Source organism: Macaca nemestrina, chromosome 7 (assembly GCF_043159975.1).
Source record: "Macaca nemestrina isolate mMacNem1 chromosome 7, mMacNem.hap1, whole genome shotgun sequence".
NCBI lineage: Eukaryota > Metazoa > Chordata > Mammalia > Primates > Cercopithecidae > Macaca > Macaca nemestrina.
The window spans coordinates 156,545,653-156,560,089 of record NC_092131.1 but is presented as its reverse complement, the minus strand read 5'-3'; the positions used below and the strand labels follow the sequence as shown (position 1 = coordinate 156,560,089).

The 14,437-nt window shown below is 43.6% G+C and overlaps 1 pseudogene; it reads left to right on the top strand.

Annotated features, from left to right (window-relative positions):
• Positions 1–7,086, top strand: part of LOC105490970 (putative Dresden prostate carcinoma protein 2) — a 36,757-nt pseudogene extending 29,671 nt beyond the window's left edge.
• The last annotated feature ends 7,351 nt before the right edge of the window (positions 7,087–14,437 follow it).

Sequence of the window (14,437 nt, the reverse complement as noted above, 5' to 3'; positions counted from 1 at the left end):
ATTCTCCACCTGGTCTCTGCTTAAATTCATGACCTACAAAATTGTTTTGGGGTAGCTTGTTACATAATAATTGGTAACCAGAACAGGAACGATAACCCCATTTTAGTTCAACTTTTGGACAGATTACGCATAATTATGGGGGTCAATTTATCTTTCTTTTTTCTTTCTTTGCAGTGAATTTTTTTTTTTACAGAGTCTTGCTTTGTTGACCAGGTTGGAGTGCAGTGGTGCCATCTTGGCTCACTGTAGCCTCAACTTCTTGGGCTCAAGCAATCCTCCCACCTCAGTTTCCCAAGTAGTTGGGACTAGAGGTGCGTGTCACTGTGCTTGGCTAATTTTTGGTTTATTTTTTGTAGAGATGACATCTCACTCTGTTGCCTGGTCTCAAACTCCTGGGCTCAAGTGATGCTCCCATTATGGCCCCCAAAGTGCTGGGATTGTAAGCATGAGCCATGCTGCCTGGCCTTCCTACGGCACTCAGTATTCCAAGAGGTCTCCCATCCAAGCACTAACCAGGCCCAACTCTGCTTAGTTTCTGAGATCAGATAAGTTCCTTTTATTAAAAAAGAAATAGAGCTTACTGACTATTTTTGATAACTAGGTATTTAGATAAAGACTTCCAAAGAGATATCCTAAGCTTGAACTCTTACCCCAAATAGGGAGCACCAGAGCTTCTTTGCTGTCATCTTGCCTGAGAAACTTCCTTGCACTGGGGCTACTGAGTCAACAACATTCTTCATAAAAAGAATTTTCCTTTGGGAGTCTGAGGCCGGTGGATAATTGAGGCCAGGAGTTTGAGACCAGCCTGGCCACTTGGTGAAACTCTGTCTCTATAAAAAAATACAAAAATTAGCCAGGTGTAGTGACAGGTGCCTGTAGTCCCAGATACTCAGGAGGTTGAACCTGGGAGAGGGAGGTTGCAGTGAGCCAAGATTGTGCCATTGCACTCCAGCCTGGGTGACAGAGCAAGACTCCGTCTCAAAAAAAAGAAAAAAAAAGAATTTGGTAAGAATATTCATAGGTACTCACCGTTTCTCTTAGGTAAAGAGCTAAGAGTGGAATTCCTGGGTTATGGGATAGATATATGTTTAACTTGGCAGGAAATTGCTAATTTGTCAAAGTATTTATATTGTTTTACACCTCCATTAGGAAAGTATGAGTGATCATTCCTCATCTCACCAACGTTTGGTATTGTCAGGTGGGTTTTTTTTTTTCATTTAATTTTGGTGAATTCTAATTTATGTGTTTTGTTTTTGTTGTTGTTGTTGTTGTTGCTGCTGCTGCTGGTGTTTTTGGTATTGTATCTTAGAAATTGTTGACTAATCCAAAGTCACAAAGATTTACACCTGTGTTTTCTTCCAAGCGTTTTATAGCTTTAGCTCTTACTTTTAGGTGTATGATCCCCTTTGAGTTAACTTTTGTACCTGATGTGAAGAAATGGTCCAAACTGATTCTTTTGCATGTGGATATCCAGATGTCCTAGGATCTGTTGTAAAGACGGTTCTTTCCTTACTGAGTTGCCTTGATCCCTTTGTGGAAAATCAGCTGACCATAAATGTATGGATTTATTTCTGGACTCTCAATTCGACTGATGTATATGCCTATCCTTATGCATAGTTTTAATTGTGGTAATTCACTGTAGTCTTTTTTTTTTTTTTTTTTTTTGGCGGAGTCTCGCTCTGTGGCCCAGGCTGGAGTGCAGTGGCCGGATCTCAGCTCACTGCAAGCTCCGCCTCCCGGGTTCACGCCATTCTCCTGCCTCAGCCTCCCGAGTAGCTGGGACTACAGGCGCCCGCTACCTCGCCCAGCTAGATTTTTGTATTTTTTAGTAGAGACGGGGTTTCACTGTGTTAGCCAGGATGGTCTTGATCTCCTGACCTTGTGATCCGCCCGTCTCGGCCTCCCAAAGTGCTGGGATTACAGGCTTGAGCCACCGCGCCCGGCCCACTGTAGTCTTAATTGTGGCAATTCATCATAGTCTTAATTTGCATTTAATTGTATTTTCCTGATGACTAATAATTGCCCTAGAAAGTTCCTTCTTACCCATGCCAGTCAATCCCTTTCCTCAGCCCCATTCCCCCAGAGCTAGCCACTGTTTTGATTAGTTTCCACTGTAGATGAGTTTTAACCTGTTCAGGACCATTATATGAAAGGATTCACACAGTGTACACTTTTTAGTATGGGCTTCTTTCACTCAGCCTGTTTTTGAGATTTATCCATGTATGGTGTATATCATAGTTTGTTCCTTTCAGAAGAAATTTTTACCATAAAGATTTTCAAATTTATCTCAACTTATTTCTTTTTATTTAATTTGTATGTGAAAAATTTTAGCCTATTTTTTACATTTCTCATCCAATTGCAGATTATTTTAAATTTGCAGTTTTAGCTTTGCCCAGTTTTGGATCTCTAACGTTTTGCTTATTTCTGGTTTTTGTCAAGCCCAGGCACTTAACTTCCGCTAGTCCCTTGAAGGCTGTACCACAGTCAAGGGCCATTTTCTTCCTTCTTTTAAAGCTCACATACATTGCCATTTTTTTATTAGCTGACGTGTGTATTTATCCAAACATCTGATTTATTCCAGCTTTAGATTATATTTTTGCATCTGAGTTATTAAAATACACATTTAGTTTACAATACCTACAAGCATTTATCAAAAATTTACTGAAGTTATTCATGGTATTTTGGGGGGAAACACTATCTAAAAGGGACCCGTGATTATTTATTTATTTACTGCACTTGATTTTGCAGACGAGTCTGGAAGTGTTAGTTGCAAAGGTATGCATTTGCTTCTCTGGCTACAAGAAAGAACAGAAATGCACAAAGAGGAGCAGTGTGAAGAAGAAGAGGCGCTGATCCCCAGACCGACCAAAGCCCGCACTCCGCTGCATCCTGCGCCCAGCGCCCATGTCCCACCACGGTCGCTGCCACCATGCCCGGGAGTAAGGCTGAAGGGGATGCTAAAGGAGATAAAGCCAAGGTGAGGTAGAACCGCAGAGAAGATCCACAAGGTTGTCTGCTAAACCTGCTCCTGCAAAGCCAGAGCCCAAGCCTAAAAAAGGCCTCTGCAAAAAAGAGACAGAAGGTACCTAAAGAGAAAAAGGGAAAAGCTGATGCTGGCAAGGAGGGGAATAACCCTGCAGAAAATAGAGATGCCAAAACAGACTAGGCACGGAAAGCTGAAGGTGCTGTAGATGCCAAGCGAAGTGTGTGCATTTTTGATAACTGTGTACTTCTGGTGACTGTACAGTTTGAAATACTATTTTTTTTTTTTTTTTTTTTTGAGACGGAGTCTTGCTCTGTCACCGAGGCTAGAGTGCAGTGGCGCAATCTCGGCTCACTACAAGCTCCGCCTTGCGGGTTCACGCCATTCTGCTGCCTCAGCCTCCCGAGTAGCTGGGACTACAGGCGCCCGCCACCACGCCCGGCTAATTTTTTGCATTTTTAGTAGAGACGAGGTTTCACTGTGTTAGCCAGGATGGTCTTGATCTCCTGACCTCGTGATCCGCCCGTCTCAGCCTCCCAAAGTGCTGGGATTACAGGCGTGAGCCACCACGCCCAGCCTGAAATACTATTTTTTAATCAAGTTTTATCAAAATGCAGATTTTGTTTTGCTTTTTTTTGTTTTTGTTTTTTTAAGCTATGTTGTTACTACACAGAACACTTAATTATTGTTTTGAGGGAAAGGGCCATGTGTCACTAATAGAAAGTCCTCGAGGCTGGACTGATGTGTGGAAAACACCTTTTCCTTCTAGTTTTGAGAGACTTCCTCTTGGGCCCCAGGAGGAGGGATTCCCTGACTTTGACACACATGGCCACCTTGGTACAAAACCCTTGTGGTATGAAAAAACAAATTCATTTTTTATGTCCTCTTCTTTCTACCTTTCAGGATAGACTTAAATCCCTTAAACCCAGACATCTTCTAGGAGCTGACCTCCAATAACTGGTTACCAGTGTGTCAGACAATCTGGACTTTCCCCTCAAAAGAGCAGTGGTTCCTGTTTCTAGGTTGGGGATCTTCAGATAAATTGTGTCATTTTCATTTCACTTCCTGAAAGCCAGGGTCGGCTCACGACAAGTTGTTAAACAGCATATGCTAAATGTGAAATGTCAACCCTCACTCTAAACTTTCCCTGTTCAGAGCATCAGAGGAAGACTTCACTGGATGTTACAGTGGCTTTCTGATTTTTGGTAGTCCATTGAAGAAGGGAGTTTGAAAGTTGTTGTATACTGTTAACGATTGTCTGCCCATGTGCTGCCCAAAATACCATGATTCTTTATGGAAATTATCTTTAATAAAGCTGGATACAGTTTGGCTTGGGAAAAAGAAATGCACAAAGAAGGCAAAGTGAGCTTGTGCTGTTCTGAAGAATAACCTGAAGAAGAGTGAGTTTGTGGGATAGCCAGTCTCCTCACCTTTTCCACCTTCACTCTTGAATTCTTGGTCTCCTCTGGCTCCTGTCTTTTTTGTCCCTTTTTTTCCCCCCAAATAATACCTGCCTTAGGCAAAATTATCAAATCAACCCCCCTGCCAGTTCTCCCGTTGCTGCCTGATTCTCCTCCTTTATTCCTCTGTGCAAGCCCCGTTATGCTGAACCTCCAACCCTCAGGGTTCAACCAGACAGACAAAACCAGCAGGAAATATACATTAAGAGAGTTTTTGCACAGAATTGGCTTGTGTGATGGTGGCAGCTCGCAAGACACCCTAGAAAAGCAGGCCTGGTCTCTTAGACACCAGCTGAAGTTAACTACAGAGAAATTTCTTCTTCTGCAGAGAAGCCTTAGTTCTGCAATTACAACCTTTCCACAGATTAAATCAGGCCCACTCAGATGATTTAGAATAATCTCTCTTGCCGGGTGCGGTGGCTCACGCCTGTAATCCCAGCACTTTGGGAGGCCGAGGCGGGTGGATCACGAGGTCAGGAGATCGAGACCATCCTGGCTAACCCGGTGAAACCTCGTCTCTACTTAAAAAAATACAAAAAACTAGCCGGGCGAGGTGGCGGGCGCCTGTAGTCCCAGCTACTCGGGAGGCTGAGGCAGGAGAATGGCGTGAACCCGGGAGGCGGAGCTTGCAGTGAGCTGAGATCCGGCCATTGCACTCCAGCCTGGGCGACAGAGCGAGACTCCGTCTCAAAAAAAAAAAAAAAAAAAAAAAAAGAATAATCTCTCTTACGTAAAGTCAACTGATTATGGATTTAATTCACATCAACAAATTACCTTCATTGAAACACCTAAATTAGTGTTTGATTGAATAAGAGGGGACTGTAGTCTAGCCAAACTGACACATAAAGCTGACCATCGCACTCTATTTCCTACAGGAGTTGGCTTTCACATACTGGCTCAACTGGTAACTAAAATGTAGCTGATAGAAGCTGAATGCTCAAGAGTAGTTTTGTTTTATGAAGAAATCTTCAAGAAACAATATGAAATAAAAATAGCAAAGGTATGTGTGGGGTGGGGTACCTATTCAAAAGGCAAGAACTGCTCACAGGCGTGGTCACCCTTTCTCATTGTCCCCTCAATCTCGTGAAATATCAGCCATTCGGAATATTTTATGTTATCTCTACGTAGTCCTCTACCATCCCCACCAATGTACCCACCCAACAGCTCTTGACCAGCACCTCCAGGTTTCCTCCCATGAAAACACCTTGAGATCTACACCTAACATCTACTTTTAGGCTTCCCCCATCTTCTCAGCCCTGTGCATATATTTAGGGACCACACTTTTCTCTCATATTTAATTTGTCTCCTGTGGAAGTCTTTATGAAGATCAAATTATTCATGTATTCATCCATCAAATGTATGTCTAGGGCAATGGCAGGTGGTGCATATAAAATAAATGGATTCACTTCCTCTGTGTCCTGGGCTTGTTTCATCCTGTCCCTGTGTGCTAGAAGCCCAGGACACAGAGGAAGAAGCAGTGTGTTCTGACTGAGGGATTTCGGAAAGCTGAATAGAGTCCATCAGCTGGTTAAGAAGGATTTTGATGGATGGAGAAGAGCATTTCAGGTTTAGTGGACTACATGAACAAATGCAAGGAGTCCTGAAGATGAAGGCATGATTCAGAGCCTGCTCCTGGATTTGGATGCAGTATGTCGCTGGCTGAAGAGTCACATTTGGGGCACCAGGTTTTCACCAGCCTCACTTCATTTAAATGAGACTGAAGCCTACTGATAATTAGAAGACACTAAGGCTTAGGACAGATTTAGAAGAAGTGGTTAAAAAGGTGGAATGTCAGAGAATACAATACCCGAAAGTCAAGGGAGGATGTTGTAAATTATGTTTTGTTGCCACAGACATAAATCTAATGTCTTGTGACTCAGTGCTCAGCTTTCTGTCTTGCTGGGCTGCCCTGTTTGAGTCCTTTGGCTAGAGATAGCAGGCTTTTCTTGGTGTTTTTTCTCCCCCGTGCACAGTGACACAAGCTTCTCCAGCACATAGTTCACAAAATCTTTTTTATTTTTATTTATTTATTTTTTGAGACAAGATCTTGCGCTGTCGCCCATGCTGGAGTGCAGTGTCGCAGTCACAGCTCACTGCAGACTTGAACTCATGGATTCAAGCAATTCTCCTGCCTCAGCCTCTCAAGCAGCTGGGACTACAGGTGTGTGCCACCATGCCCAGCCAATTTTTAAATTTTTGGTAGGCACAAGTCTTGCTATGTTGCTCAGGCTCAGGATATCTTTATAAAGTTTTTTCCTTTTTTATTTTTTTGTGGGGGGAAGACACAGTCTCACTCTGTTACCCAGGTTAGAGTGCAGTGGTATGATCACAGCTCACTGCAGCCTTGACCTTCTGGGCTCAAGTGATCTTCCTACCTCAGCCTCCTGAGTAGCTGGGACTACAGGTGCATGCCACCGTGCCCAGCTATTTTAATTTTATTTTTTTAAATAAGAGACAAGGACTTGCTATGTTGCCCAGGCTGGTCTTGAACTCCTGGGCTCAAGTGGATCCTCCTGCCTTAGCCTCTCCCAAAGTGCTCGAGTTACAGGTGTGAACTACTGTCCTTGACCTTTAAAGTTTAAAATCATTTTTTTTTTTTTAGGTATCCTTTACCTGCAATAAAATGTACTCATTTCAAGTATACAGTCCTATGAATTTTTTCTTTTCTTTTTCTTTCTTTCTTTTTTTTTTTGAGATGGAGTCTTGCTCTGTCGCCCAGGCTGGAGTGCAGAGGCACGATCTCGGCTCACTGCAAGCTCCGCCTCCCGGGTTCACGCCATTCTCCTGCCTCAGCCTCCTGAGTAGCTGGGACTACAGGCGCCCACAACCGCGCCCGGCTAATTTTTTTGTATTTTTAGTAGAGACAGAGTTTCACCGTGTTAGTCAGGATGGCCTCAATCTCCTGACCTCGCGATCCGCCCGCCTTGGCCTCCCAAAGCGCTGGGATTACAGGCGTGAGCCACTGCGCCGGGCTTTTTTTTTTTTTTTTTTTTTTTGAGACACAGTCTCACTGTGGTCACTCAGGCTGGAGTGCGGGGACATGATCATAATTCACTGCAGCCTTGAACTCCTGGGCTCAAGTGATCCTCTCACCTCAGCCTCCTGAGTATCTAGGACTACAGGCATGTGCCACCATGCCTGGCTAACTTTTTTTTTTTTTTTTTGGTAGATAGCAGGGTCTCACTGCATTGCTCATTGTTCAGGCTGCTTTTGAATTCCTGGTTGCAAGTGATCCTCCTTCTTCGGCCTCCCATCTGGAACTATAGGTGTGAGCTAGCATGCCCAGCCTTGAACTTTGAAAAATACATGCAATTATGTAACTATCATTATAAGATACAGAACTTTTTCATCATCAAAAAGTTTTCTTTTTTTTTTTTTCTTTTTTGAGACAAAGTCAACCTCCGTCTCCTGGGTTCAAGCGATTCTCCTGCCTCAGCCTCCCGCGTAGCTGGGATTACAGGCACACACCACTATGCCCAGCTAATTTTTGTATTTTTTAGTAGAGACAGAGTTTCACCGTGTTGGCCAGGCTGGTCTGGATCTCCTGACCTCAAATGATCCACCTGCCTCAGCCTCCCAAAGTGCTGGGATTACAGGTGTGAGCCACCATGCCCAGCCAAAAGTTTTCTTATTTAAGATGTTAATACTACCCACAGTGAACTACAGATTCAATGTGATCCCTATCAAAATCCTAACAATGGCTGGGCATGGTGGCTCACCCCTGTGATCTCAACACTTTGGGAGACCGAGGAGGGAGGATTGCTTGAGGCCAGGAGTTCAAGACCAGCCTGGGCAACATAATGAGACGCCCCCAGCTCTCAAAAAAAAAAAACAAAAACAAAAACAAAAAAAATCTAACAATCTTTCTTGCAGAAATAGGAAAATACATCCTAAGATTCATAAGGAATCTCCAGGGACCCCAAATTGCCAAAACAATCTTGAAAAAGAAGAAGAAAGTTGGACTTCTTACACTTTCCAGTTTCAAAACTTACTACAAAACTATAATAATCAAAATAGTGTGGTTCTGGCCTAAAGAAGGACATATGGATCAGTGGATTCAGAAGTAAACCCTCAGATATAGGGTCAAATGATTTTTGACAGGAGTGTCAAGACCATTCAGTAAGAAAAGGATAGTCTTTTTCAACAAATGACGATGGGAAAACTGGATATTCACATGTGAAAAAAAAAAGAAGTTGGACCCTTACCTTACACCATATACAAAAATCAAATAAAAATGGATTACAGACCTACATGTAAGAACTAAAACTATAAAACTCAAATGAAAACATAGGGGAAAAGTTTTGTGGCATTGTTTTAGCAATGATTTATTAGCTATAACTCAAAAAGGATAGGCAACAAAGAAAAAAGATAAATTAGATCCCATCAAAATTAAAAACTTGTACATCAAAGGACACTATCAACAGATTATAAAGGTGACCCAGGGAATGGGAGAAAATACATGCTAGCTAATCATAGCTCTGATAAGTCATTGATATCTAGAATATATAAAGAAGAAATATATTTCAACAACAACAAAAAACCAAACAACCCAATTTTTAAAGTGGGGCAAAGGACTTGAATGGCATTTCTTCAAAGGAGATATACAAATGGCAAATAAGCACATGAAAAGATGCTTAACATCACTAATTATTAGGGAAATGCAAATCAAAACCACAAGGATGCCTGGCCTGGTGGCATGTGCCTGTAGAGTCTGGGCTATTAGGGAGGCTGAGGCAGGAGGATCCTTTGAGCCCAGGAGTTTGAGGAGTGGGTGATAAGTGCACCTGTGAATAGCCACTATATTCCAGCCTGGACAACATTGCAAGATCCTATTTATTTAAAAAATCTGCATACAAGGAGTTACTACTTTCCACTTTACACTCATTAGAATGGCTATTATACACACACACACACCTATAGGTGTTGGCAAGATGTGGAAAAATTGGAACCTTTGTGCATTGGTGGGAATGTAAAAACATGCAACTAGGCTGGGCATGGTGGCTCATGCCTATAATCCCAGCACTCTGGGAGGCGGAGATGGGCTGAACACTTGAAGTTAGGAGTTCGTGACCAGAGCTTGGCCAACATGGAAAATCATGTCTGTACTAAAAATACAAAAATTAGCTGGGTGTAGTGGCACATGCCTCTAGTCCCAGCTACTTGGGAGGCTGAAGCAGAAGAATCACTTGAACTCAGGAGGCAAAGTTTTCAGTGAGCCAAGACTATGCCACCGCACTCCAACCTGGGCGACAGGGCAAGACTCCATCTCAAAAAAAAACAAACAAAAAAAAACAAAAACGACAGTAACAACAATAAAAACCATGCAACTGCTATGGAAGATGGTGTGGTGTTTCTTCAAAAAATTAAACATAAAATTACCGTATGATCCAGCCTTTCTACTTCTGATTATAGACCCCCAAAAAAGTGAAAGCAAAAACTTGAACAGATGCTTGTACATCCATATTCACAGCAGCATTATTCACAATAATCAAAGGAAGGAAGCAACCCAAGTGCCCACAGGTGGGTGAAAGAATAAACACAATGTGTGTACGCACAGTGGAATATTATTCAGCCTGAAAAAGGAAGAAGATTCTAACACATGTTCCAACATGGATGAAACTTGAAGATAGTATGCCAAGTGAAAAAGACAGCCACAAAAGGGCTGGGTACGGTGGCTCACGCCTGTAATCCCAGCACTTTAAGAGGCTGAGGCAGGAGGATCATGTGAGCCCAGGAGTTTGAGACCAGTCTGGACAACATAGCGAGACCCAGTCTCTACACACACAAGAAAATTAGCCAGACATAGGCTGGGCACGGTGGCTCACACCTGTAATCCCAGCACTTTGGGAGGCCGAGGCAGGTGGATCACCTGAGGTCAAGAGTTCGAGACCAGCCTGGCCAACATGGTGAAACCTCGTCTCTACTAAAAATACAAAAATTAGCTAGGTGTTGTGGCGGGCGCCTGTAATCCCAGCTACTCAGGAGGCTGAGGCAGGAGAATCGCTTGAAGCCGGGAAGTGGTGGTTGCAGTGAGCTGAGATTGTACCACTGCACTCCAGCCTGGGTGACAGAATGAGACTCTATCCCCCCTGCCAAAAAAAAAAAGAAAATAGCCAGGCATGGTGGCATGTACCAGTAATCCCAACAACTCCAGGAGGCTGAAGTGGGAGTATCACATAAGCCTGGGAAGTCAGCAGGGCAATGAGACATAACTGTGCCACTACACTCCAACCTGGGTGACAGAGCAAGACTCAGTCTCAAAAACAAAAGAAAGAAAGAAATATGATTAACTTTTATAACAATATAATGACTAGGAATATTAATTTATTTATAGCACAGGAAAGGTGGAGGAAGGAATAGAGAGAGAGATACTACATTATGAAGGGGACATAGGCAATCCCATAGTCCCACTAACAAATCTAGACTTAAAATTTGGTTAATATAGAGAATATGGTATAAGCAGGGAGGACTAACAATTTCTCCTTAAGTTTTTCCTGTGGTTTCTGTCAGGCCTCTGAGCCCAAGCCAAGCCATCATATCCCCTGTGACTTGCACATATATGCCCAGATGGCCTGAAGTAACTGAAGAATTACAAAAGAAGGGCAAATGTCCTGCCTCACCTTAACTGATGACATTCCACCACAAAAGAAGTGAAAATGGCCGGTCCTTGCCTTAAACGATGATATTATCTTGTGAAATTCCTTTTCCTGGCTCATCCTGGCTCAAAAAGCTCCCCCACTAAGCACCTTGTGACCCCCACTACTCCGACCTGCCAGAGAACAACCCCCCTTTGACTGTAATTTTCCTTTATCTACCCAAATCCTATAAAACGGCCCCACCCTTATCTCCCTTCACTGACTCTCTTTTCAGACTCAGCCGCCTGCACCCATGTGAAATAAACAGCCATGTTGCTCACACAAAGCCTGTTTGGTGGTCTCTTCACATGGACGGGCATGACAGTTTCATCTTGCCATTCCTTGCCATCTTCCTCCCCTTAAATAAAAGGGAGGAAGGAAGGAAGGAAAAGGGCAAGGAAACGGAAGATGCACCCATAACTCCCAAAACTAGAGAAGGTTTGGGCAAATAGTACTTGAAAGAGAGATAACTCGGGTTCAGTGGCTCATGCCTGTAATCCTAGCACTTTGGGAGGCTAAGGTGGAAGGATCACTTGAAGCCAGGAGTTCAAGACCAGCCTAGGCAACAAGGCGAGACCCCTGTTTTTTGTTTTTTGTTTTCTACCTTTTTTTTTTTTTTTAAAGAAAGAAAACTCTAAACAGTTGAGATACCTAGTTTCTTGAAATAATTGTTAGTAGTGACAATCCTGAGTTGTTTCTTATTTCTGACACACCAGAAATGTGAATCCTATTGTAGTCTCAAGTGACTTTGAAGGAGTCCTTGCTGAGGCATATAGGGCCATCCTATTGGGAGAGAACTGGGCTCCAACCAGCCAGGGGCCTCTCATGATAATGCCAACGGGGCAGGGCATGCTGATTCTCTTTCTTGCTTCTCTCTCATCTCATCTCTCTCTTTTCTTTGCCGCTCAGCAGCTATCTTGCTATCTTGTTCCAACGGTGTCTTTTTTTCTGTCTTACCTTTTCCCTTTCCCATTCTTCCAGCATACTTCTGTCAGTGAAATGAATGCTCATGGTTTTTAATGAAACTTTTAAAAGCAAACACCCACTGATTCTGTAGCAAGACTGCTAGTTGCTTTCCAGCCATCCATACTCCCCGTCTTTCCAGTGTTTTACCTGTGTTCATGGCTGTTCAGTGAAAGACTGCATCTCTTAGCCTTTCTTGCAACTAAGACTAGCACGTGACTAAGTTCTGGTCTTTGGGATTTGAGTGGGGGTGATACATGCAGTTCCAGCTCATGGCACAGAGAGGTGTCCTCTCTTTCCAACCCTTCTCCATCCTGCTTCCTGACACGGGCATGTGCTGGGGCCCTCTGGGACCATACAGATGAGGCCAGTACCCAAAGGGTGACAGAGCTACAAGCTACCAGGACCCCATGTCCCTGTGTGAACAGATAGACTTCTGCCTTGTTTGAACCATTGTTACCTTGATCTTTGTTACAGCAGCTGAATATATACTCTAATATAAATCCTACCATGGGCAAGAGACTGGATTACGCAATAAACATCTAAAGATGAGTGAAATGACTTGAAAGTGCAAATCCTGAAAGAGTTCGAAATTGTCCCAGTTGTCTCAGAGAACTAATATTTATGATTTTTGAATAAATGTAGCAATTGATTCTCCCGGGTCTTAAGACTTGAAACTTACATTTGTCTTACCTCAGTTCCTTCCTCAGGAAACTGACCCTCAGGCAAAGAATTGAAACTCATGAGATCACCACATCCAGACAATGAGTGGCCAGACTCCCTCATCCATCATGATTGCTTCCCTACCCCTCCCTCATTCCTTTTCTCCCCAACTTCCCCGCTACATAAACCTCCCAATTTTAGTTGGTAGGGGAGACGTATCTGAGACTTACCTCCCATTCTCCTCTGCTGCAGCACCCAATTAAAGCCCCTTCCCTGGCCCTACTCATTGTCTCCGTGATTGACATTTCATACAGTGAGCAACAGGACCTAGACTGAACCCCTGGCGTTTCTGTAACAAGTTCACAACCAAGTGGAAAACATAGCCACAAACTTAGTAACTGTAATACAGGGTAGACTATGGAAACGACTTTATTGGAGATGTAAACAAAGGCTGCTGCGAGACATTAATTCGGGTTGTAGTGGTACTAAGAAAGACTTCCTGAATGAGGCAATATATGACTTGGGATTTGGACAGTGAATTGAATTCTGATAATGAAAGAGGATAAACAAGGCACTCCAGGAAGAAGGAACAGTATGTGTAAAGGCACAAAGACATAGAAGTGCACATCGTATCTAGAAAATAACTATTAGAACAGGCAGAATATCAGTGAGTGTTGAGGAATAATAGCCCAGCTAGGTAGGGACCAGATTGTGATGGCCCTTGAATGTCATATTAAGGAATTTGGGCCAGGCTCAGTGGCTCATGCCTGTAATCCCAGCACTTTGGGAGGCTGAGGTGGGTGGATCACTTGAGATCAGGAGTTTGAGACCAGTCTGGCCAACATGGTGAAACCCCCGACTCTACTAAAAATTACAAAAATTAGCCTGGTGTGATGACGGGCACCTGTAATTCCAGCTACTCGAGTGTCAGCTCTGTGTCCCCATCCAAGTCTCATGTCAAATTATAATCCCCATGTGTTCAAAGTGGGGCCTGGTGGGAGGTGCTTTGATGGGGTGATTTCTAATGGTTTAGCACCATCCCCCAGTGCTGTCTCATGATAGAGTTCTCATGAGACCTGATGGTTTAAAAGTGTGTGGCAGTTCCCTGCTTGTTCTGTCTCCCTCCTGCCTGGCCATGGTAACAAATGCCTACTTCCTCTTCACCTTCTGCCATGGTTGTAAGTTTCCTGAGGCTAGCCATGCTTCCTGTTAAGCCTGCAGAACTGTGAGCCAATTAAATTTCTTTTCTTCATAAATTACTCAGTCTCAGGTAGTTCTTTATAGCAGTGTGAAAATGGACTAATACAAATAATGACATACAAAAGCCAGAGGGTCTCCTAGGCAGGAAATAACTAGACTCTCAAATCTTGAAGTCAGATGGCAGCAAAAGTTGAAGAAAAGGCCCAGGACTAAAACAGGAGCCAAACTTGCTCCATAGAAGAGTGAATTTTTGGCCAGGTGTGGTGGCTCACGCCTGTAATCCCAGCACTTTGGGAGGCCGAGGCAGGCAGATCATGAGGTCAGGAGATCCAGACCATCCTGGCCAACATAGTGAAACCCTGTCTCTACTAAAATTTTTTTTTTTTTTTTTTTGAGACGGAGTCTCGCTCTGTCGCCCAGGCTGGAGTGCAGTGGCACGATCTCGGCTCACTGCAAGCTCCACCTCCCGGGTTCACGCCATTCTCCTGCCTCAGCCTACTGAGTAGCTGGGACTACAGGCGCCCGCCACTGCG